This window comes from Herpailurus yagouaroundi, unplaced genomic scaffold (assembly GCF_014898765.1).
Source record: "Herpailurus yagouaroundi ecotype Mexico unplaced genomic scaffold, PumYag 186, whole genome shotgun sequence".
Lineage (NCBI taxonomy): Eukaryota > Metazoa > Chordata > Mammalia > Carnivora > Felidae > Herpailurus > Herpailurus yagouaroundi.
The window spans coordinates 34,724,507-34,748,801 of NW_024412417.1; the positions used below are offsets into that span (position 1 = coordinate 34,724,507).

Sequence of the window (24,295 nt, forward strand, 5' to 3'; positions counted from 1 at the left end):
TAAAATAAAATAAAATAAAATAAAATAAAATAAAATAAAATAAAATAAAATAAAAACATTCCAAGGGGTCTGGGTGGCAGAAACCCATGGAGAGCCCCTTCCAAATGTCCCTTCCAAAATGAATTCACTCTAGTCACTTCTTCCCTTATAGCACTCCCTTTGAGACTCAGATTTCCAAGATGGAATACAATGAAGCTGGCTTGAGGCACGTATCTATTCCTTAGAGCTTAAGGGGTCCAGGATGCCTGGAATAAGGCTGCATCAAGTAGGGGTGGGTGCGTAGTGCCTTGGAGACAGATCAAGAGGCTGTCACCAGGGGAGGGGGAGTAAATGCTGAACAGGCAGAAACAGCACCACAATGGAAGGCCTCATTGTCATGTTATAGTTGGGGAAACTGAGTCTTAGCTTTAGGTGCAGCTGGTGATTTAAGAGATGCGGGATTTATAAGAAGTTCTGCTAATTCTAAATGATGTGCTCTTTCTAGCTACCCCATAGTGCATCAGGTTGCCCAGTTCCAGGGTCAGCAAATGAATATACGAGTAAATACATAAATAAATAAGTAAGCAAACAGGTACATGACAAAGCAAGAATTCTGGAATTTTAATCCACTAATAAATATAAACTCTCTCTTCACTACTAAATTGAAGTGAAGGCTGAGGTATGCTTAATAAGAGAGGTTTTTTTTGTTTGGTTATCATTAATATTCAAGAGAGGATCTGAATCCACACAATCTACCTTCTGCAAGAGGAGAACAAGTTCTCGTTTTCTCTCCTATCAATTCATCTGGGCCACGACAAGCTAAGGAATCTTTGTTCACAGCTCAACTCTTGTAGGTGACCTCTGCTTTCCTGCCATTTGGATTATTAAGGCTACCAGGCAGGGGTCATGTCCACCTCCGTGTTTGCAGTAGCACTTGATATATTGGTGGATCGCAAAAAAGCATAAATTAACATTAAGCAACGTGGATAGGTTTGTCATGTATATGTGAGCAGGAATGCTGAGTTCTATATTTGGGGAAAGGTACTTGAGAAGGGGTGGGGGTGGGGGAACAGCAGATGCTGCATCAGTCAATTGATTGGGTACTTAACGAGCCCCCAATTATAAGTCCAGTGCTATGCAAGCCCCTCAAAAGAGAGGCCAGAGAGTAAGCCAACAGCAGATTCTCAGGAATGTTTTGTCTTTCTAGTTACAGGTTTTGTAACACAAACTTCATCTCTGGAATGAATGTAAAGGCCAACTCACAAGGGCATGTCATGTCCATGGTATTCTTCTCCACAACCATCATGCTAATTATGAGAAAAAGATCAGACAAACCCAGACATTCTGCAGGATATCTGGACAGTACTCCTCAAGAAGACTGTCAAGGTCATGAAAAACAAGGAAAGACAGAAACTGCAAGAGACCAGAAGAGGATGAGGGGACATAACAGCTAACTGCGATGTGGTACCCTAATTGGATGCTGAAATAGAAAGAGAACAATACTGGATTGAATAGTGCACCCATTTCCTCCAAAGTTTATGTTTACCCAGTACCTGAGAATTGGACCTCATGTGGGAATAGGTTTTTTGCAGATGTAATCAAGTTAAGAGGAGGTCATACTTGATTAGGATGGCCATAAAGTCAGTATGATTGGTGTCCTTGGGAAAGGAGGAAAGGTTGTACACAGAGACATAGACCGAAGGGGAGAAGGCCATGCAAAAACAGAGGCAGAGACTGAAGCGATATGTCTACAAGCCAAGTGTCTTAGTCTATTTGGGCTGCTATAACAAAATACAACAGACCGAGTGGCTTTTAAGCAAAAGAAGTTTATTTTTCACAGTTCTGGAAGCTGGAAGTCAAGATCAGGGTGCCAGCACTGGCAGATGAGGGCCCCCTTCTGGGTCACAGATTTCTTTCTTTCTCTCTTTCTTTCTTTTTAAATGTAAATCCATTCATTAACATATAGTATAATAATGATTTCAGGAATCGAATTTAGTGACTCATCACTTACATATAACACCCAATGCTCATCCCAACAAGTGACCTCCTTAATTGGGCCACAGACTTCTTGCCATAGTCTCACATGACAGAAGGGGCAGGAGAAGTCTCATGGACCTCTTTTGATAAGGACCTTCATTTCCTAGGACCCCACTTCCGAATACCATCACGTTCCGCATTAACATTTCGACTTACCAACTTAGTGGAAATACAAACATTCAGACCACAGCACCAGGGAGCTGAGGATTGCCCGCAACCATCAGATGCTAGAAGGTTTCCTCTCTAGAGTCTTTAGAAAGAGCATCATACTCTAGACACAATGCTTTTGAACTTCTAGTTTCCAGAACTGTGAGAGAATACATTTCTATTGTGTAAGCCACCTAGTTCCTATGCTATGGTAGCCCTAGAAAACTAATGTAAGAACATTATTGGAAAAAATAATGGTGGGATCAAGATATAGGCTGGATTTTAGTTTAATAATAAAGTGCTGACATTGGTTTCTTAATCTGGCAAGTGCACTACCATAAGAGATCGACAATAAGGTATATATCAGAATTCTCTGCACTATCTTTGCACATTTTCCATAAATATATAATTATTCCAAAATAAAAAGTTTAGTTTGGGGAAAAAAGTCGACTCGCAGGCTGTATCATCTTTGGACTATCAACTCCCTAAGCTTGGGTCTCCTCGTCAATAAAATGGAGATAAGAACAGCCCTATTGAGGGTTTATTTATTTATTTATTTTTGAGCCCGCGTCGGGCTCTGTGCTGACAGCTTGGAGCCTGGAGCCTGCCTCAGATTCTGTGTCTCCCTCTCTCTCTGCCCCTTTCCCGCTCATACTCTGTCTCTCTCTGTCTCTCAAAAATGAATAGATGTTAAAAATTTTTTTTAATTAAAATAATAATAGTAAACAAACACAATAATGCGTATAAAGTTTAGCAAGGCACATCATTTCTCATTATGAATCTGTCACTTAGTTGATTTGCCAGTCCTTCCAAATGCATGTCACAGTGAATTTGCCCAGCTCATGCCCTCATCCATACCATTATTTAAAATCTTAACAAAGAAAAGGACTGAGCCTGGGTGGCTCAGTCGGTTAAGGGTCTGATTTCGGTTCAGGTCATGATCTCACAGTTCTTGAGTTCGAGCCGTGTGTCGGGCTCTGTGCTGGCAGCTCAGAGCCTGGACCCTGCTTAGGATTCTGTGTCTCCCTCTCTCTCTCTGCCCCTCCCTGGCTTGAGCTCTGTCTCTGTCTCTGTCTCTGTCTCTATCAAAAATAAATACACATAAAAAAATTTTTTTTAAAAAGAAAGAAAAGGACAGAACCCTTCAGGCTTCTGTTGGATTCAGAGACAGTATCCCCACTGAATAGGAGTTCTCTTTGTCTATGAATCCAGCTAACTCATGTGTTATATCTCAGTTGAAAACCTAGGCACCCGATGAATCAACATCCCCACATGTCCACTAGTTGACTAATCTTACTAAAAAGTAAATGAGGTTAGTCCAGGAAAGATATGATGTTTTCCTTATCTTTTATAGGTGACCATGTAACATCATGATTAGGTGGAGTTATACTCACAGGGTTCAAATGTTAGCTTGTACCACTAATTACCAGTGTGCTGTTGGGTAAGTTGGTTACTCTTAGATTCAGTTCACCCACCCGTAAAATGAGGACAAGCATACCTTCCTCATAGATTTGCTACAAAGTTTACAGTAAATAATGCACGTGAATCACTAAACCATAATTCCTTACACACAATAAGCACTGGCACTTATTAGCACGTGTATATACCTGTGTGAGTGTGTACATGTGCATTTTCATTGCCTGGTGCAGCGACTGACATTAGAAGCACAAAAATTGTATGTTTCAAGAAAAAAGCCTATAAGTGAGGATACCACAGACTGAAGAGAGACTGTAACTTGACCAATGTCGCTGTGCAAGTGAATGACAGCAGTAACAAGTAGAACATAGGATGTGTGACTCCAACGGCGTTTCCTCCGCAAGGGTCTCGGGAATAATCTAATTGCTTTTATTTTGTAGATATGGAATCTGAATGCAAACAATCACACGGGCTTGTCCGGGGCCCCACAGTTTGTTAAGGGTAAATATTACACCTCCATCTCATGTGTTCCAACTCCTAGTGTAAGCTTGTTTTCCTCCCTCTTCTGGATTCTCGATAGTTCCTAAATCTATGCGTAGGGCATCCAGTGTGCACTTAAAGAGTTGACTGTTGATATGTGGTGTCTCAGAAATCAAGGGCAGCTCTGAGAGTTACCAGACCTTTGAGCAAGGGCACAAAGGATGAAGACAGCAGAGCCAGGACAGCTTTGATTAAAACATGGTGCTTTGCTGAAAGACCTGTGGCTATATCTTAGCGTAAATACTAGAAAGGCATGGTAATCCCAGAGGCTTCAGCAGCATGCATCACAGCTCAGCAGTATTTTGGCAACTCAGGGAAGCACCAGGAAAGTTCCAGCCCAGCTCTGTCTGCCTCACTCATATTGTGGAATTTTGAGCAAATCATTTCTTCTAGCTGTGTTGCAGTTAATATTGGAAATAATGGGGCCGGAGAGTTTCAAAATACTTCATGGTTTTCAAAAAGATGTTTTGGCTCTTGGCCATTGTCTCACTTGTCCCTCTCGAGAACCTTCAAATTATTATTGTTATTACTAGATTACAGTCCCTATAATATAGATAAGAAAGCAGCTTCAGTGAGATAGAGTGGTATTGTTTTTATTGACAAATATATATTGTCAGCAATGAAAATAAGGAAAGTGGTAGCTGTTCATATTTGCTGAGCATCTATCACAGTCCCAAGCATTTTAAGAATATTTGTCATTCAATTTTCACACAACTCCGTGAAGTTGTTGATATTTGTTACCCAGTTGTATTCTAAGCCACAGAGACATTAAGCAATTTGCCCAAGGCAGCACAGCTAAGAAGTGGAGGAGTCAGGATGTGAACCCAAGCAGTCTGGCTCCAGAGCCCATGTAAGCTCTAACAAACAAAACCTCCTGCTAAAGAATGAGCTTGTGAGACACACACGCCCCCTTCTTAAAGAGCTCTCAGGCTAGTTTGAGGAAACTGACATGTAAATTAGATCATTAACATTTAGGAAGATAAAAAGTATAAGGTGCACTTGATCAGAGCGATGGCATCGGATGACTAAAAATCAATATGGTGGAGATTGGATTAAAACCCGAGCCTCCTGACCGCATAATCAATATTCATTCTTTTCTTTATTCAATAAACACTTAACATTAAGTGTTAGAGATTGGAAATAATAACGATAATAATACAAAGACATTGTTGTTCTCCTCAAGAACCAGTTACAGTCCAGAGAAAACACCTTCCAACCTGCTTCAAGCCCCCAGCCTTTGTTCCAATATGAACGCACCAAGAGCCCTCCAGGTACCAGCTGAAGCGAGGACACTTTCGCTCTCCAGGGCCCCTCCCACCTCCTCTGCCCCCCACCCGTGAAGAGGGCCATTCCATTCCAGTCCCACTGGCAGTCCTCCCCGGACTTTCTTTTTTACTTTATGTATTTAAACGCAAGTTAGTTAACGTACTCTGTAGCATTGGTTTCAAGAGCAGAACCCAGTGAATCACGTCTTACACGTAACACCCAGGGCTCATCCCAACAAGGGCCCCCCCTTAATGCCCATCACCCATTTAGGACATCCCCGCACCCACCCCCACCTCTGGCAACCCTGAGTTTGTTCTCCGTGTTCAAGGGTCTCTTATGGTTTGCTTCCCTCTCTGTTTTTATCATATTTTTCCTTCCCTTTCCTGAAGTTCATCTATTTTGGTGGCCTGATTTAATATAACCTCAAACCCCCCTGCTTCCACTAAATGTAGGGTCAAGTGGGACCCCTTAGAGGTTTCTTCTCAGTAGACTGGGTGGTGCCTCTGCCATGACAACTGTGCTCTCTGATGCCAGGTCTCCAGCAGGAGTCTCTCAGCCCTCTCAGAGCCCGGCAGCGGTCAGCACGCTCTTCAGTATCGGCTAGAGGTTTTCAGCCAGTCCTCACGGTAACGTTGATGAAGGAGGGATGTAGTCAAACGTTCCACACCTACTCCCTCTGGGGCCAGACTCATCTCAGAAGACCCGTTCTCCAATGTTTGGAGGATAGAACCCATGAGATTACAATTAGAAAATGCTAACGATGGCGTTTTATTCTTAAAATAACTCTTAAAATTCAGCTATAAATTCCACTATGTAGCTCAGAGTGTGTGAGGTAAAACTATAAAATATGCCTGCTTCAACAACGTGACTTCCAAATATGGTCATAGTTCTTTCATGTTTCCAAGTAATCACCAGAATACCCATCCCGCCTATTAGCAGAAAGGCCAAACCTTGAGCCTTCCCTAGCAATTGCTGCAGGAGTCCATCGCCATATTCACGCCATCTAAAGGGCAAGGAAGGGGTGGGGGTTGATTCTGTTTCTAAATAGCGAGAGCAGAGAGAACACATATCCAGTCTGCCAACTATCACTTCTTGCTGCCACACTGTGCCACCATCAGACTGGCCCATGACCTTGTTGACCCAGGTCATCGACCAGAGCACAGAGAATCCCCAGGTTGGACCACAAGTCTGGCCACTTGACCCCAGGCTTAACCAGGGTGCCCGGGTCCAGTTTCAGCCACTACTTGGCCAAACCCAGCTGCCCCTTATCCCTCTCCACGTGGAGTGCTTCCATGAACCTGGGCTGCCTACCTAGGCTACCTCTGTTGGAGACGTTTTTGATCGTCTCCTTCATTGGGCTTCAGTTGGACCACCCTGGTCCCTCATGGCCCATCTTCCTAGCTTCACATTCCTGGCTTCTTTCTGTCCTTGGACAATTAATGCAAGCTGGTCCCCCTCTTCCTCCTCGGGGATCAGTTTTGCATACCAGGGGTCTCAGCGATGGGCACCTTCATCAAGGGCGTGCCTTCAGTTACCCCTCCTCCTCACGGACGCCTATTCATTCCGAGTCTGTGCCACCCAAAGAGTCATTAAAGCCTCTCCTTTGAACGGAGATCTCCTTCAGGACTTTCACCACCGCATCCAGTTCAAGAAGAGTCTGGCCTCTTTTTCAGGATCTCCCTCATCATCTCCACCCTGGAGGCAGCACGTACACGTGCCAGAGGGCATGAGTGGGGTGGCAGCTATTTGCGTTTCACCGGAACACAGCGACGTGCTCCAACCTCAGTGAAACCCAAGGGGCATGGACTCCACTTTGGACAAACTGGTCGGGGCAGGGAGGCAAAGCTGCAACAGCAGAGCGATTGTAGGTGGCCTCGTCTACTTTTTCTCCTCTGGCCTGGAAGCCCAGCACTTAGAGCACAGCTTGCTTGTGTGAGCGGCTGACCCGCAGAGGGTGACCCCAGGGAGGAGACGACAGCCGGCCAAAGAAAGGCTCCAGGATGGAATTTCTACGTCAGCGTGACTCATGGCCTGATCGAGCCCGTGGTCCTCAAATGTGAACCCTTGAGGTTCGCCAGGGCTGGTGAGGCTGCTGCTGTGAATTCAGAGGACAACTTCGTGTAGGCAAAGTGTGTTGTTGTGCCGGGAGCCGTTTGCCTTCCCTGTCTTTGTTCCAGAGGCCCAGGCGGCGGCCTTCACCTGCTTGTCTTCTTCCGGGGTCCTCCTGCGCAGATAAATCAATTAAAAGCATCATCTGCTGGAGGAACACAAATGCAGGCAGCAGGAGAGGGCCCGGAGGGCCAGGTTCTGTTCAGTTACTCTGGGTTTTGGGTTTCTAAGCACGTTCCAAAAATATAACCCCCACCGCCGTGGCAAACCTGCCTTTGATGAAACACATGTACGATCTCTAATGTTGACACAGAACAGATGGGACTTTGATTTTTTTTTAATCTGTTCTCGATAGAAGAGAAATAAGCACAATGGATTTTTTTTCTTGATTTGGAGGGTTTTTCTTTCCTTTTTTTTTTTCTTCCTCACATGCATATCTGAGACTGAGAGTCCTTTGGTTCTTTCTCCTTGTTTGTCATTGATCCCTTCTATAACAGGGAGTCTCTGGTGGACCGGGCTTTTCTTTTCTCATCAACCAGCCAAGATGAAGGTTACTGGCCCCCGTGTCCCTTGCATCTGGCTCAACAGAGAAGTTGTGGGAGCTGCACACCCAGAGCGTCCTCAGACTTACAGGCAATGAGATAGTGGCTTGTCATTAATGATCTACAAAGTGATGGCTGAACAGGGAACATGAGGGGCAGTTAGCCTCACCTACCCCAGATATTGCTCCAATCCAAGCAAACCTGTGGGCAAGCCATGAGAAATTGGCTTCAAGACAAGTCTCAACAGACTGCAGCCCATTAGCCCGTCCCAAACAGGTCTTCCAGAGCCAACCCTGGTTACAGAATGTCTTCTTCAAGCCCTCCCAATGACTGCCAACAGATCCTTTGAGCATGATCTAAGCATGGAATGTTCTTTGTTGCTGGGATGTCCACTCCCCCATGATTCCATTCCCATAACAACAGCTGTTACAGGGGCAGAGTGCAGTAGACACTGTGAGACAGGTTAGGCCCCACTATATTAACTCCAAACTGTTTGATTAGATGATAACAGGTACAACTGGATAGCTGCTTAAGCCACATTTCAAACCTAATTTGCTCTTGGGCTTTAATTTCTTCTCACCCAAACACATCACATCGTTCAAGAAAGAAAAACGTTACAAGAGAGAGGGGAGAACACACAAGAGACTGCCACTTGGGGTAGTCTGGGGTCGTGGATGTTCTGCCCAATGCCGAGAGTAGTCTGGCCGTTAGTCTCAATTAGACAGCTCCCCGGGGTTGTTGGATTGATTCAAAGAAACAAAGGCGTCTTGTGTGCGAGTGGGTGTGCAGGTTTTGTTGACTTTCCCAAGCCCTGCTCACTGTCCCACCATTCTCAAGGGGCTGTTGGGGTGGCAGGAGGGCTGGGAAGGTTTACGTTTATGAAACTGGTAGGATGGCAGCCTGGAGTCCCATCTTACAGCCTGGAGTCAGTCTCTCCAGTCAGTCTTAACACCCAGATGCCAGTCTCCCCAGCACAAATTAAATTGCCCTAACCATTTTTCTGAAAGAAATATATGGAAATAGGAATATCTCTCCAAAAACCATTTTTTGCAGAGGAAAAAAAACAAGATCATACAGCAATATTTTCTTAACAACAGCAACAGTAAAAACCCAAAATCATGATCTTCAAGAGATACCTGCACCCTCATGTTCACTGCATCATTATCCACAATAGCCAAGACTCGGAAACAACCTAAGCATCCACTGGTGGATGAAAAGATAAAGAAAAATGTAATATACATATTGTGGTATACATTATTCAGCCATAGAGAAGGAAATCCTGCCGTTTGGGACAACATAGATGGACCTTCAGAGTATCATGCTTAGAGAAGTCAGAGAATGACAAACACCGTATGATCTCTCTTATATGCAGAATCTAAAAACCAAACCAAACCAAAACAAACAAACCCACACCCACACACACGAACCAAACTCAGAAACAGAGAACAGGTTGGTGATTGCCAGATGGGGAGTGGAGGAAATAGGTGAAGGTGATGAAAATATACAAACTTCCAGTTATGAAACTAATACATTCTGAGGTCTAATGTAGAGCATGTTGACTATAGATCACAGTACTGCATTGCATATTAGAAAGTTCCTAAGATCTCAAAAGTTCTCATCACAAGAAAAAAAAAATCACTGTTATAATTCTCATCACAAAATGTTACAGTGTCTCATCATAAAAAATCATAATCTCTCATCACAAGAAAAAATTTGAACTATGCCACAATTGTTATATATATGCTATGAATGTTAACCAAACTTATTGTGGCAATGGTTTCCCAATAGATCCATATCCAATCATTATTTTGTACACCTTAAGCTAATGCAATTTTACATGTCAATGATAGCTCAATAAAACTGGACAAAATTTTACAGAGGGACAGAAAATATTCCTGGGTTTATTTATTTTGTGAGCCAGCTCTAGAAAAAGAAGTCTGTTTCTACCTTTTAGATATTTCACACACAACGGAAGCATGTCCTCTTGGTGACTCTATTTCCCATACTCAATACCACGTATATAAACAAGAAGACACTTGTCATTTCGTTTGCCATGCTAGACAGGAAGGGCCATGATACATAAAAGATACTCAATAAATGTTTTGGCTTTAAAAAAAAATGTTTTAACAGTCATTATTTAGTTAATGAGCATTGAGTGAACAAGCAGCAGGAGAATGACAGCAATGATGCTGACCGTGGAGTGAAGAAGAGAAAAACAAGATGGGCTAATAACCTATGTGGGGTAACCTACCAATTATCTGATGAGTAAGTGTAAGGAAGATGGGAGCACCAGGGACTCAAAGCCCATTCTTACCACTTAGGATGATTAGTTGGCCAGTCACATCATGTCCCATGTCACTTTCTTCACCTTTAACAGGGAGGTGATGATTCTTCGCAAACTGTGAAAAATCAAGAGAGAAAACTATATGTGAAAGCATTCTGGAAAAGGGCTTGTACAAACATAAGGAGGTAATCTGATTTACAATCATAAAAGATCTACACAAGTCACTCAGTATCTGCTCAAGTGTTAAAACATCCTAACTACAGTCTATCTATAAAAATGCGGAATTACCAGGAATGATATATTCTTTTTTGTTGTTGTTGCTGTGTAATGAGTGAGCACAAACTTAGCTACTTAACACAACACCCATGTATAATATTACAGTACTGGAGGTCTGAAGTCCAGGCAGGCTCACCTGGGTTTTTGCTTGGGGCCTCACAAATTTGAAGTCAAAGGTGACAATTGGATTGGGTTCTTATCTGGTAACTCTTAGGAAGAACAGCTCCAGAGCTCATTCATGTGGTTGCTCAAGTTCAATTCCTTGGGTTATAGGACTGAAGTCCCTATTTTCTTGCTTACTATCGGTAAGATACCACACTCAGCATCTTGAGGCTGCTCTTAGGACCTTGCCCTGTGGCCTCCTCCATCTCAACAGCCTTCCTTGCATCATATTCTCTCCCTCTGACCTCCTGTTCTACAGCCAGTGAGATAAAACTCTTTTTTTAAATGCTTTTTATTGTTTTTAATTTTTTTAACGTTTATTCATTTTTGAGAGATAGAGACAGAGCATGAGCGGGGAAGGGGCAGAGAGAGGGAGACACAGCATCTGAAGCAGGCTCCAGGCTCTGAGCTGTCAGTACAGAACCCGACGTGGGGCTTGAACTCACGAACTGTGATATCATGACCTGAGCCTAAGTTGGACGTTTAACCGCCTAGGCCACCCAGGTGCCCCATAAAAACTCTTTTTTTTTTAATGTTTATTTATTTACTTTGAGAGAGAAAGAGATAGAGCTTAAGTGGGGAAGGGGCAGAGAGAGAGAGGGAGAGAGAGAATCCCAAACGGGCTCCGTGCTGTCAGTGCATTGCCTGACAGGGCTGGAACCCACGAACCATGAGATCATGACCTGAGCTGAGACCAAGAGTCTGACACTTAACTGACTGAGCCACCCATGTGCCCCAAAGAAAACTCTGCTTTAAAAATATTTTTAAATGTTTATTTTATTTTTGAGGGAGAGATAGAGACAGAGCACAAGCGGGGGGGGGGGGGGGGGGGGGGGCGGAGAGAGAGGGAGATACAGAATCTAAAACAGGCTCCAGGCTCTGAGCTGTCAGCACACAGCCTGATGTGGGGCTTGAACTCATGACCCATGAGATCATGACCTGAGCTGAAGTGGTTGCTTAACTGGCTGAGCCACCCAAGTGCCCCAGAAAACTCTGCTTCTACAGTGATTAGATTAGGTCTGCCAGAAACAGTCATTATTTTGATTAACTTAAAGTCAACTGATTAGAAACCTTAACTACACCTAAAAAATCCCTTTTGCCAGGCAGGAAATGTAATGTAATCATGAGTACAATATCTCATCGCATTTACACTCCTGGGGATTAGGGTTGGATATCTGGGGAAGGGGATATCTTAAAATTCTGCCCACCACAGATTAGGAACCCCTTGGAGGATAGCTTTGAATCTGTACAAGATCCCATTCATATACTCTTGGTGCCTGTATACTTACTTATACACAGCAAGTATTTAGTGTGAATTTGTTTTTTTTTGTTGTTGTTGTTCACTTAAAAAAATTTTTTTTATGCTTATTTATTTTTGAGAGAGAGACAGAGAGCATGAGCAGGGGAGAGTCAGAGAGAGAGAGACCCAGAATACAATGCAGGCTCCAGGCTCCGGCTGTCAGCACAGAGCCCGATGCAGGGCCCGAACCCACGGACCATGAGGTCATGACCTGAACCAAAGTCGGTGGCTTAACTGAGCCACCTCAGGGCCCCTAATGTGAGTTTATTAAACCGAGACATGAGGCTTCTTTAGGGACATCTTCTTTGAAATCTCTGCTTTCATAAAGAAAATAAGGAAAGAAAGTGCTAATAATTGCTAATTATTGTACATCTTGCTAATAATTGTACTGTACCCACCTCACCTCTCTGCCACCTAGCAAAATACAGTGAGCCCACAATAAATCATGCTGAATGAATAAGTGAATGAATGAATGGAAGAATTTTCCACTTAGGCTCAACTGATGATCTCTTTTGATATCTGCATATTAAGCTAAGTTTTTTGGTCTTGTTTTTATTTTTTTAAATTTTTTTGGAAAAGAAGAGATTGGGGAAACCTCAACAGTAAGATTATATTTTGCCTTTTTAAATTTTTTATACATGTTTATTTATTGACTTATTTATTCTGAGAGAGAAAGAGAGAGAGAGGCTGAGACAGAGGGAGAGAGAGAACTGCAAGCCAGAGCCCGACACGGGGCTCAAACCCACAAACCGCGAGATGATGACCTGAGCGGAGATCAAGAGTTGCATGCTTAACCCACTGAGCCACACAGGTGCCCCGATTTTGTTTTGACTTTTTAGACACTTTTTATAAAAGTTTCCTCAGGGATTTGTTCCACTATGATCTACTTGCACAGAATAATACTGTTCCCCGTCTGCACAGAGAACAGTATTTCCAGACAAGAAGGAGATTTACATAGATCAAAGGAGAGTTCTGCCTGAGGCATCGGACAGCACCTGAACAAGGACCAACTCCAAGAGCCTTCTCAGAAAGAATTTGAGAGCCTTACCATTTTGCTAAGGAATTTGACTTCACGGAGCATCATAACAAACTAGATTCTAGCTCAGCTAAAGAGTGAATGGCTCCTACCAAACAAGGCACAAAAATACTTCCATTACCCATCCACGAAAATAACAAAGCCTCCACACTGTGCAAAGCTTCCTCTTTGAAAGCTGGATTGACAGATATTGGATTGAAGCAACGCAGCTTAATATCAAGAAACGACAGCTGGCAGCGTAGCGGGGAAACACAACCCACTTCGCTGTGGATAAATCAATGTTCTGCTCTGAGCCATTACTGCATTAGTGGCTGGTTATTACTTAAAAATAAAAACTCGCAAATGTATTGGCTACACCTTCATCAGACCGTCTCTCTGGAGGATTCTTTTATGATTCTTCTGTTTTCCAAGTTGCACAAAACAATTTTCCACTAAACCGTATCCCAGCATATTCTGCTTACTAAACCAAACCATTTACATAATAGGTAATTTAACACACACACACACACAGAGGCACACAAATTAGCTAAATATATGTGTAAACAAATACCTTGCTAAGGTTTGGATACACTTGGAAAATGCAAAATATTTACACTGTGGTGGAAGGGGAAGATGGGAGTAAAGTATATATATGTCACAAGTTCAAGAACAAAATACATTACTATTATCTAATATTTATGATAGTACTTGCTACACTATTCTAAGCACTGTATTTGTATTAATTCATTTCATCCTCACAGAAACTCTATGATGTGGGTGTATTACTAGTATCAACTCCCACTTACAGATGGACCTCTGAGCCAGGGAGGGCAGACAGAAGAGCTGGGTATCAAATTCAAGAAGACTTAATTATTAGACTCTGCTACCGCTAGTATACTCAGTGGTGGGCTGTCCAGACTTCACAACCACTTTGTTACCATGTGACTAGGTGCTGCCTCCTGCTGCTGGTTGGCTCCCAGTTCATGGCTCCATTTCTCTAAGCCCCAGTTCCCACATCTGTAAAATAAGGATAAAAATAGAGGCAACCTCCAAGGGGTAATTAATGTGAGGACTATTCATTTCTCCATTCGAAAGATATTCACTGAGCATCTGCTCTGTGCCAGGCACTGTCCTGAACAATAAGAGGAATGGACAAGCTCCTGCCCTCAGAAAACTTACCTTCTAAAGTGAGGACTAGACAATAAACAAAAATGTGGCAGAACTATACAGATTCTATAGGTGCTAAAGCAGCGGAGAGTGGACCTCCTCACTGGGCTGATCAGATACAAACCTGACCCTTGGGGTGAAGAAGCCACTGGGACATCTAGACATATCATAGAGAAAATGTCTCACATTATTTAGCCAACAAAGACTCAGAAAAGTTAAGTTTTGGCCTCAGGATACTGTGTCTAGTGAGTGATGGCAGCTGTGTTTTTCAGGTCTGTGGGACCCTCAAATCAGTGGTTATTCTAATGGAGACGTTCAATAAATGATCATTTTCTAAGCCGCTTGCAGCTGAAGAATCTTCCTCTTCTTCTAGGCTTTACATTATGGCTGGCTTTAGCACAACTGATAAAAGAAAAAGTGGGCAGAGATAGCAACTTGACTTTCAGGTACCAACTGCATAAAAGACTCTATCTCAAGACATGACTTCTTCCTGAGCTGGTCAAGGTCATCCATAGAAATGGGGATCAGAACGTGCCATCTCAGGAGAAGGGCTGATGAACTCTTAGTAAGATGTCACTTTCTGTTGTCAGAATCCTCCTGGGGTGATTTTAGACAAGTTAAATAATGTCTTTCTTCCCTGTTCCTCATCTGCAAAATGGGGCTAAGAGGAGTCCTATTTCACAGAGTTGTTACAAGTGTTGAGACAGCATCATTTGAATGTTTGAATGAGATACATCCAAACATACCCAAATTAAATATGATGATTCTGATTTTCATCCTCAAACTACTCCTACCCAGCCTTCTCCATTTCAATAAATGGCAATTCTGTTTTTCAAGGGTCTCAGTCTAAAAACAAGCCAACAAAAAATAAATTTTCTGGATTCTCTCCCCCACAACCCCTGCCATATGCATTAACAGAAGTCTGTCATGTCAACCTTGAAAATTACCCAGAATCCAACCACCTCTCACATATTTACCTGCTAGAACCCTTGTTCAATCACTATAATCTGTCACTGGATTGTTGCCATGACTACTTAATGGTCTCCTTATTTCCATCCTTGGCCCTCAATAGTCAATTCTCAAAGCAGTGACCAGAAGAATCCTTTAAAAATATAAATCAGCTTATGACACTCAGCCCAGAACCCTGCAATGGCTTTCTCTCTCACACAGAATAAATTCCAACCCTGGTCTACAAACCCTACACACTGTCCCTCCCCCACTTCCCTCTAAGTTTGTGTCCCCTCTCACATTCTCCTTAGGTCACAATGGTCTTCTTGCTATATTCCTTGAAAAACCCTTGCTATTCATGCTCTTCTCTGGGTCCTTTCCTTTTGCTTTTCCCTCTGGCTGGAAGTAACTCTTCCCCTTGGTATCCACATACATGCCCCCCACTCCTTTAAGGCTTTCTTCCAAAGTCACCTCTTCAGCTAGGTCTTTCTTGAACATTCTGTTTAAATTTCCAACCACCAACCCTCCAGCCGAGCACACAAATGTACTTCTTATCCTTCCTCCCTGGTTTTGTTTTTCCCTTCACAGTATAAAACTTTTATTGCCTTACAATATAATTGGCAAATATTTATTTTTTAAGTGGTTTGTCTCCCCTCCCTAAAATATAAATTTCAGGAGGACAGAAATTTTGTCTGTTTTGTTCACTGTTGTATTTCTGTTGCCCAGAATAGGGTTTCTCAACCTCAGCACTACTGACATTTTGGGCAGGATAATCCTTTATAGCAGAGGGCTATCTTGTATATTGAAGGCTATTTAGCATTGTCCCTGGCCTCTGCCCATCAGTGCTTTTCCCCAGTTACAACTAGTCTCCAGATATTGCCAAACACCCCCTGGAAAGCAAAATATCTTCCAGTTGAGTATCACTGATCTAAAGCAATGCCTGATACAAAGCAAATGCTCAATACATGTTCATTGAAAGAATAAATCAATGTTAAATGAGTTAATGTCTTAAGTACATAGAACACTGTTTGGCACGTAGTAAGAACTCAAAAAAATGTTACATTTGATGAATGTGTTATTTTTATGATTATTATTGCCTTGCTGTCTACATCTAGAATAAACTAGGGAGGCAACCAAACTGTATTATGTGGAGCCCTAGGACTTGGTACAGACTTCATTTTTTAAATATATGTGAATTATTTTAAAAACTGCAGTACAAAGCCTCACACTGAGAAGCGTTAACACATTGGTTACCACCAATTCATTAACTTGTGTTGCCACGTTAAATTGTTTTGTGCAGACCTCAGAATACATCATCTTCTGCCATCTCTGCATATATTTTAACTTCTTATAAATGTGTTACTGATTCGGAAGGCTATAGTTTGGCACTGGTGTTTATTTTTATTCTTGTCTATTCCTGTCGGCTCATGTAAAACTGTTCAAGCAAGTATTCCATGGTAGAGTTGTATCAAACATACATTGATTTAATCTGCCCAAATTCAACTCTACAAGCTTGGCCAAAAAAATAAAGAGAAAAAGCATAATTTTCATTCAACATGGGCCCCTAAATGCAAGCCAATTACTTCATCTGGTGCTCAACTAAGCAACAGCAATCTGTTCCACCCTGGAGGAACAATTGGCTGTATTAGACTTAGCGGAAAAATGGGACACTCTACACAAAACTGATATACCATCTTTTATGGGAGATTTAGGGTATTTTTCATGGCCAAATTTGACCATGTATGTTTATAGTTCTTTTTTTATCTACAGTCTCAAAATGCAAAAAGTCTTTGAAAAATAGCATTTGGGAGTAACTCATATGGCAGCAAATTCTGTGAGGTTATTCATGGTCATTGGTTTCCCCGTGTGTTTGATTATGAGATGCTGCCCCAGACCCTGCTGAAGGGGTTACAAAGGAGAAGACACGTGCCTTATTGCCTTATGAAAATTCTGATTTTCAAAACACATGTGACCACACAGTTTCAGAAGATGGATTGTGGACCAGTAACTGGTTTTCTGCTCACTTGTTATTTTTTTGAGGCCTCAGTAGGATGTTACCTAGGGGTACAGCAATACCACTGTAATGCACCCCACCCAATTCGTGCTCCCTGCTTGTACCTCACATGTCAAAAGAATGAGAGTGAGTAAAAGCATATACAGCATTTAGGTAGCTTTTGTACTTAGTGTAAGTTTGGGGTACTTCTTGTCTCATTTTTATATTTACAATATCAAATTAAAGCAGTTGTTATATAACCCATGAAGCCACTAATCACAGGGACTAACTATACTACACACAAAGTCTTATTTATTTTTATAATAATAATAAGCATCATCATTGTCATGGCTGGTGGTTCATCTTTGAAGTCAAATTTCTTACCAGTGTTTTTTCACACTTCAGTAACAGTTTAGTTGAAAAGCATCCTGGGATTAGGAGGTAAACTGTTAAAAATGGTCATGTCTGCTCCCACATGTAATATCTTATTTGTTCAGTGCAGACTTTATCAACAAAACCAGTAAACCACTAACCAGACAGATCAAGTTAAAAAAAGAGAAGACATAAATGATCCATAATAGAAATGAAAGAGGGAGTATCATTACAGTGCCAACAAGCGTGCAAAGGATAGTAAGGAAATATTTTAAACAACTTTATGCCAATAAATTTGATGATACATGGACACATTCTTTGAAAGACACAAACTACCAAAGCTGACTAAAGAAGAATTAGATAATTTGAATAGTCTTATATCTGTCTAAAAAGTTGAACTTCAAGTTACATCCTTCCAAATTGATTCTAATGCTCTCATTTTTGAGCTCTAGATTTAACATGTAAGAAAAAATGCAAAGGAGTAGTAGAGATCTTTGGTGGCTTGAGCAGAAATAATCTGTAATCTTAGTTACGGTACAAGTTCCATAATGTGTACATCTTTTAAAACTCTTCAAACTATACACCTAAAACAAGGGGTGAATTTTACCACATGTAAATTACATCTTTAAAAACCTGAAAAAAGAGGGGTGCCTCAGTGGCTCAGTCATTTGAGTGTCTGACTTTGGCTCAGATCATGATCTCCCAGTCCGTGAGTTTGAGTCCTGCTTCGTGCTCTCTGCTGACAGCTGGAGCCTGGAGCCTGCTTTGGATTCTGTGTCTCCCTCTCTCTCTGGCCCTCCCCTGCTCATGCTCTGTCTCTCTGTCTCTCTGTCTCTCTCTCACTCTCAAGAATAAATAAATATTAAAAAAAAAAAACCTGAAGAAAGAAAGATGAAGAAAAAATGAAAAGTGGCCACTACTTGGGAACCAAAATCCAGGCAGAGTCTGAAACAGCAAAATTCAACATAGAGAGTGCTCAGATGACAAGCCCAAAGAGGGTTCTCAGGCAGTGAAGTCTAGACAGAGTTACGGGTTTTACATCAAGTTGGGTAGAGGCCCTAATGAAAGCACAAGCCACATCTAAAACCACCACGAAGTCCTGTCCTCACTCTCCATCTGGCAGGCTCTAGAAGAACACAGAATCAATCTGACCTCTAGTAGCTTTCCCTTTGATGAAGAAACATTTCTCTTCCTTCTCCATGGCTCCTGTGAGAAAGTACATGTACAAGTACACGGAGTGGTTATAGCTGCTTTCCTTGGGAAATAACCTGCTCTTCTCGAATGCGAAAGAGACATTTTTTAGGTGAATGACAGAGGCCTAAAAAGGAATTAAAATAAATTTCTTCGCACAAAGTAAAAAATACACAAAACTAAAGAATTTTGTCTCCCTTTTACTTCTAGGACCTAAGATGTTATTAAAGCTCAGAAGTGTCACTTGTAGACCCAACTGTCATCATTTTTGTTTTATTTTTTACTACTTTGTTACGGGCTGAACTGTATCCCCTACAAATGTGTATGTTGAAGTCCTGACCCCTGCTACCTCAGGATGTGACTATTATTGGAGATAGGGTCTTTGAAGAGATGACTAGGGTTGAATGAGGTCATTAGTGTGGGCCCTATTCAAATCTGACCCATGTCATTATTAGTAGAGGAGATTTGGACACAGACACACACGGAGATAAAACTTTGTGAAGACACAAAGAGAAAATGGCCTGCAAGCCAATAAGAAAGGTGTTTAAGAAAAAAAACAACATGGGGCACCAGGGTGGCTTAGTCGGCTAAGCGTTCAACTTCGGCTCAGGTCATGATCTCACGGTTCATGGGTTTGAGGCCTGCATCCAGCTCTATGTTGACAGCTGGAACCTGGAGCCTGCTTTGGATTCTGTGTCTCCTTCTCTCTCTCTGTCCCTCTCTCACTTGCTCTCTGTCTCTCTCTGTCTCCCAAGAATAAAGGAAAAAAAACACATTAAAAAAAAAGATAGAAAAAAGAAAAAAACCCTACAGACTGCAGACGCTTTGACCTTGGTCTAAAATCATGAGAAAATAAACTTCTGGCCTTCAGCCTATGGCCCTTCATTATGGAAGCGCTTACAAGACTCAAATAGTGACTTTCTGGGCAGTGGGTACATAATAAATACAGGGAAAACTCTGCATTAAGAAGCTATGATCTCTGCTTTGCTTGAGCCAAGTCACAGCCCTCACAGAAAGGGCAAGGAACTCCAAATGAGCTTGTCCCAAATGGAGTCAGACGTGTGACTCAACCATGCTGCTGGACACTGGTCTCAGCCTTCAAGTTCATTTTAGCAGCCCTGGAGCGATTGTAGTGTGAGCCTTTTCTGTATGATTTCCTAATGGCATTTGTGCCTTGTTCGTGCCCATATTTGAAAATGAACAAAACAGGCATTTGGTTAATTACATATTTTTAAATCTGAACAAATTTTATTCCTGAATCCAGCCCAGCTTGTTTTTCGCTACTCCAAATGCGACAGTGAGCTATGCGGGGTGACAGAGTAATTTTCTACCCAAAAAAATCACAACAATAATTTAAGAGCCCCAAAAAGAAACAGGAAGAGGAGGACAAGAGAGGATATTTATTTTCAACGAACACAGACGGAGCATGTTCTCTGTTCTCCGTACCAGCCTCTTCATCAAGGAGCATACAGCCTTGGAGCTCATCTCACGTTCTCTGAAAAGCCTGCTTTACAACATACTGCTTCACAGCAAGGACTTTAAAACAAGAATGCCTTGGGTTTCAATTCTGGCTTCATCACTTACTGCTCTGTTTCATTTATCTAGCTTTTAATCTCTCTGGGGCCTGCGTTCCCTCATCTTCTAAGTTTTATTACTGTTTGGAAGGCACTTATTAATTACTATCCTTCAAATTCAATAGAAACTGTCATCATTTGTATAAGAGTTTGAGACATTGTAAAGCACTTTTACATACACTATTGTTTTTATCCCTAAAATGCCTCTGCGAAGCCAAGGGAGGGTATTGTTACACCTGTTTGATTTGTAAGGAAATTGAGTCTAAAGAGATTTGATGGCAAGCAGGGAGACAGTTTTATACTTAATTCCACATCTTCAAACCCCTAATGCTAGGCTCTTTCCCATCAGTACACTGCCTTCTCCCTCCCTAAAGGTGACCTGGAAGGTTGCTTTAGGCCAGGATTTATTTCAAATACCTGCCTTCCCTCTTGCAAGTTGTAATCAACAATCCATAAACCAGGCAGACTGCAACCATGCCAGACAAACGCAAGTCTGCTAAATGCCTTTTGCTGAGACAACTGATATCAACGATGATAATCTACACACACACACACACACACACACACACACACACACACACACATACATCCCCTGGGGCTCCCTGCCTGGAATCAGGTCATTTTAAGAACTCATTTAATACAACTATGCTTTGAAAGGCAACCGCTATTGGCTCAGAACGGCACTGTCCGAAGGCAGCCCACTCCTGGAGCCCTAGCTGCTGACGGCAAGGGCCATTAACTAGCCTCCCAGCTCTTCATCACAGAATTTCCCCAGCGTGGGATCTGAGTGATCTCAAGTCAAAGGCCATTTGCCTGGGGTATGCTCTCTGATGCAGAATGTCTGGGCCTGGGCCTTGGCTTGTAAAGCAGGATTGCTCAGACTTTTTAAAATGCAATCTTCAGTAAAAAAGATATTTATGTTGTGACCCAGCCACAAGTGTGTTTGGAAACAGTGGGTAGAGAAATCAGTTTAGTGAGTACAACCAAAATTTTTAAAAAGTAATTAGAATAGAAGGGGATGAAATGGAATGAAATAATTATAGAATAGAATAGAAAGCGTATTGCATGTGGTCAGGATGATCTATCTATCTATCTATCTATCTATCTATCATCTATCAATCAGTCAATCATGTGTCAATCTATCTATGAACTGAGACTTCACGTTTAACCTACTTCTGACTGTGAGTCATAGTCAAAAAGGTTTGAAAGACCACAGTGCAGACCATGTCAACAGAAGGGTGTCGCAGTGGTTGGGGATTTGAAGAAAGAGCTGTAATAAGGTTTGAGAAGATGAGTGAATCCTACTTCTTCCCTCACTGGGTTCTTTCAAAGGCTCCTCCTTGTCATTTCCCAGCAACCCCCTTCCTTGCTGAGCACACGCAGTCATGTGAGATAGAGCCTGTGACATCCCCAGCCTCATGGTTGACCACTCCGTCGAAGTAATGAAACAAGGAGGCCATGAGGCTGGGGTGACTCTAATGCCTTGATAGCCTGTGAGCAAACCAAAACCCAAGCCAGGCTCAATGCATTGAAATTTGAGAAAATGAAACTGGAAAACAATTATCCGAGACAGCCAACCAGACTTCCCCAAATAAGTCAACCGCTTACAGCTATAGCCAACCAAAAAATTTCCTTGCTTTGCTTCCACATCTCTATAAGGACTTAACCCTAAGCTCCTGTTTGTGGCGGGGAGGGGGGGGGGAGGGTTCCCAACCACCTTTGGTTTAGCAGCACCTAACTCAAATCAATGTATGCTCAAATAAACTCTTGAACGTTTTCATGTGTCTGAGTTTATCTTTTAACAACTCCTGTTGCCATCCTGCCTAAGCTTCAGCAACACCAGTGCAGTTGATGTTTGGGGAACAATCCAAGCTCCCCCATCCCTTACAGGGTTCTGCTCGTCTATTTCTTCTACCTAGCATTCCTGTTCTTACTGTGCTTCTGCCTTGGTTACTCCTGTTCAATGCTTTCAATTGTACAATGGAATTAACCACCTATCTCCTCCAGGAAGCTTTCAGATCTCACTGAGCATTCATTCATTACCAGATTAGTCCCCTCTACATATTTAAATGTGTGAAGAAAGAAATCAATAAGCAACTAAGGAAATGAATGACAGAATGAATAAATGAATAACGCTTTTCCTGTCTTAGGATCCTCTAGAGTGAAGCAGGTACACCTATACCTAGAAGGAACAATGGGCAGGATATAGTCCATCCTTGACTATACGGATAAGGAAGTGGATACAGAAGAAGAGTCACTTCCAAGGGTCTCACTGGAAATTAGTGGGAGTAAGGGTCAAATTCCCGGTTTCTTGAGAGATCCAGATCTAGAGACTCATCTTTCCATTAGACCTGTAGTTACATCCCAAGGAGAAGGGAGAAGCAGGGGAGACCTTGTTGTCTGTGGTCTTCATTGAGGCAACAGGGGGACTCCAAGAAATGTACACTTTGAAAGGGAAACTCCGGAAAGGAAAAAAAAGAAACAAACTTTCCCTAGAACTAGCCCAGCTGATATAAGCAAAACCAAAAGAAGAGGTGAGTAGATTGCTTAATTCTGTGAAAAATGTGCCCCATTAGGCTGAACCATCCAGACTCATTAGTTTGGAAACTAAATTGCCTTTCAAAATATCGTTGTGTTACATCAGTGTTTAGAAATTCCTCTTGGCTCTGCAAATATTCAGTCTTGTGAAAAGAGATGCCATGCCCCTGAAAATATTTTCAACTGTGTACAGTATGGTTCTCTAAAATATTAGAGGTAGAAGAAAAAGAGAAACTGCCCCAAAGTCCTCATCTGATCATATAGAGAAGGAGGCAGGGTACTTGCTTGCCCAGGCTGTGCCCAGAACCTGTCCTGTCCCTTTCATGTTGGGGCACTTGCCTCCCACCATACTGCCTTAACTTTTGCTCGTTGCAGATTAGTTTTCTTCTTTAATTTTGTGAGAGAACATTCCTCCCAATTATAGGATTGAGATTTATGGAGATAACTGGAAAGCGTGAAATTCTATTGGCCTTCTCCCAGATTCCAAGATATCAGAGGAAAGATTGCAACACTGTCACATCAAATTAAGTGTCGGATGAAAAGAGCTCCAGGGAATCTTCAATCCAAGAGCTCCTTCCCATCTCACTCTCTTTCTCTTTGAAATCCTGCACTTTAAATAAAGCTTAATGGGAGCTGATCTCAGAAATAGCCACTTTTTCTCAGCACAGATTATATTGGGAAGAGATTTAGAATGGTAAGGTTGTGAAGTGTGCTCGGGGATAGTAATATGACTTGGAGAGTTCTTTGCATTTTACATTTCTTAACCAATAGTCAAAGAGATGCAATATTGAATATTATTTAAGTATTTATTTTAGAATATTTTGGGGCTTAATTTTGGTTGCAAAGATAATACAGAAAGCTCCCACATATCCCTCACCCAGTATCCTCTATCACCTACACCTTACAATACCGTGGGACATTTGTCACCGCTAAGGAACCAAGGCTGGTCATTATAACCAACTGAACTCTACACTTCATTTGGATTTCACTAATTTTGCCCTAATGCCCTTTTTTTGTTCCAGAGTCCCATGCAGGAAACCATGTTCCATTAAGTCATCCCATCTCCTATACTTCTTTGATCTATAACGATTCCTTCAGATTGCTTTTGTTTTTGATGACCTTGACAGTTTTGAGGACTCCTGGTCGGAGAGTCCATACATTGGCCTTCACTCTGCGCTTGTCTCTTACCTTTTTCACAGTTAGACTGGGGTCATGGGTTTTGGAGAGGAAGCCTGCAGAGCTAACATGCCATTCCCGTCATATTTCGAAGGTTCTTGTGATCAACATGACTTATTGCTGATGATAACCCTGATCACCTGGCTGGGACATGGACTAAATCAAAATGGCAAAACTTTTTAACCACGTGTAAATCACTTCCATTGCCAAAACTTCTCTCACTACACCTCCCGGGAGTACAGAAGACAGGCAGTTTGCAAAGC

General features: G+C 42.1%; 1 long non-coding RNA gene across 1 annotated transcript in view; it reads right to left on the reverse strand.

The window, feature by feature from the left end:
• The window catches only part of LOC121042972 (uncharacterized), a 64,902-nt gene that overhangs the window by 35,570 nt on the left and 5,037 nt on the right, over positions 1–24,295 (reverse strand). The window contains exon 2 of the long non-coding RNA XR_005796571.1: positions 10,351–10,435. This is a non-coding gene — a long non-coding RNA (uncharacterized LOC121042972). The remainder of the gene's footprint in view (positions 1–10,350; positions 10,436–24,295) is intronic.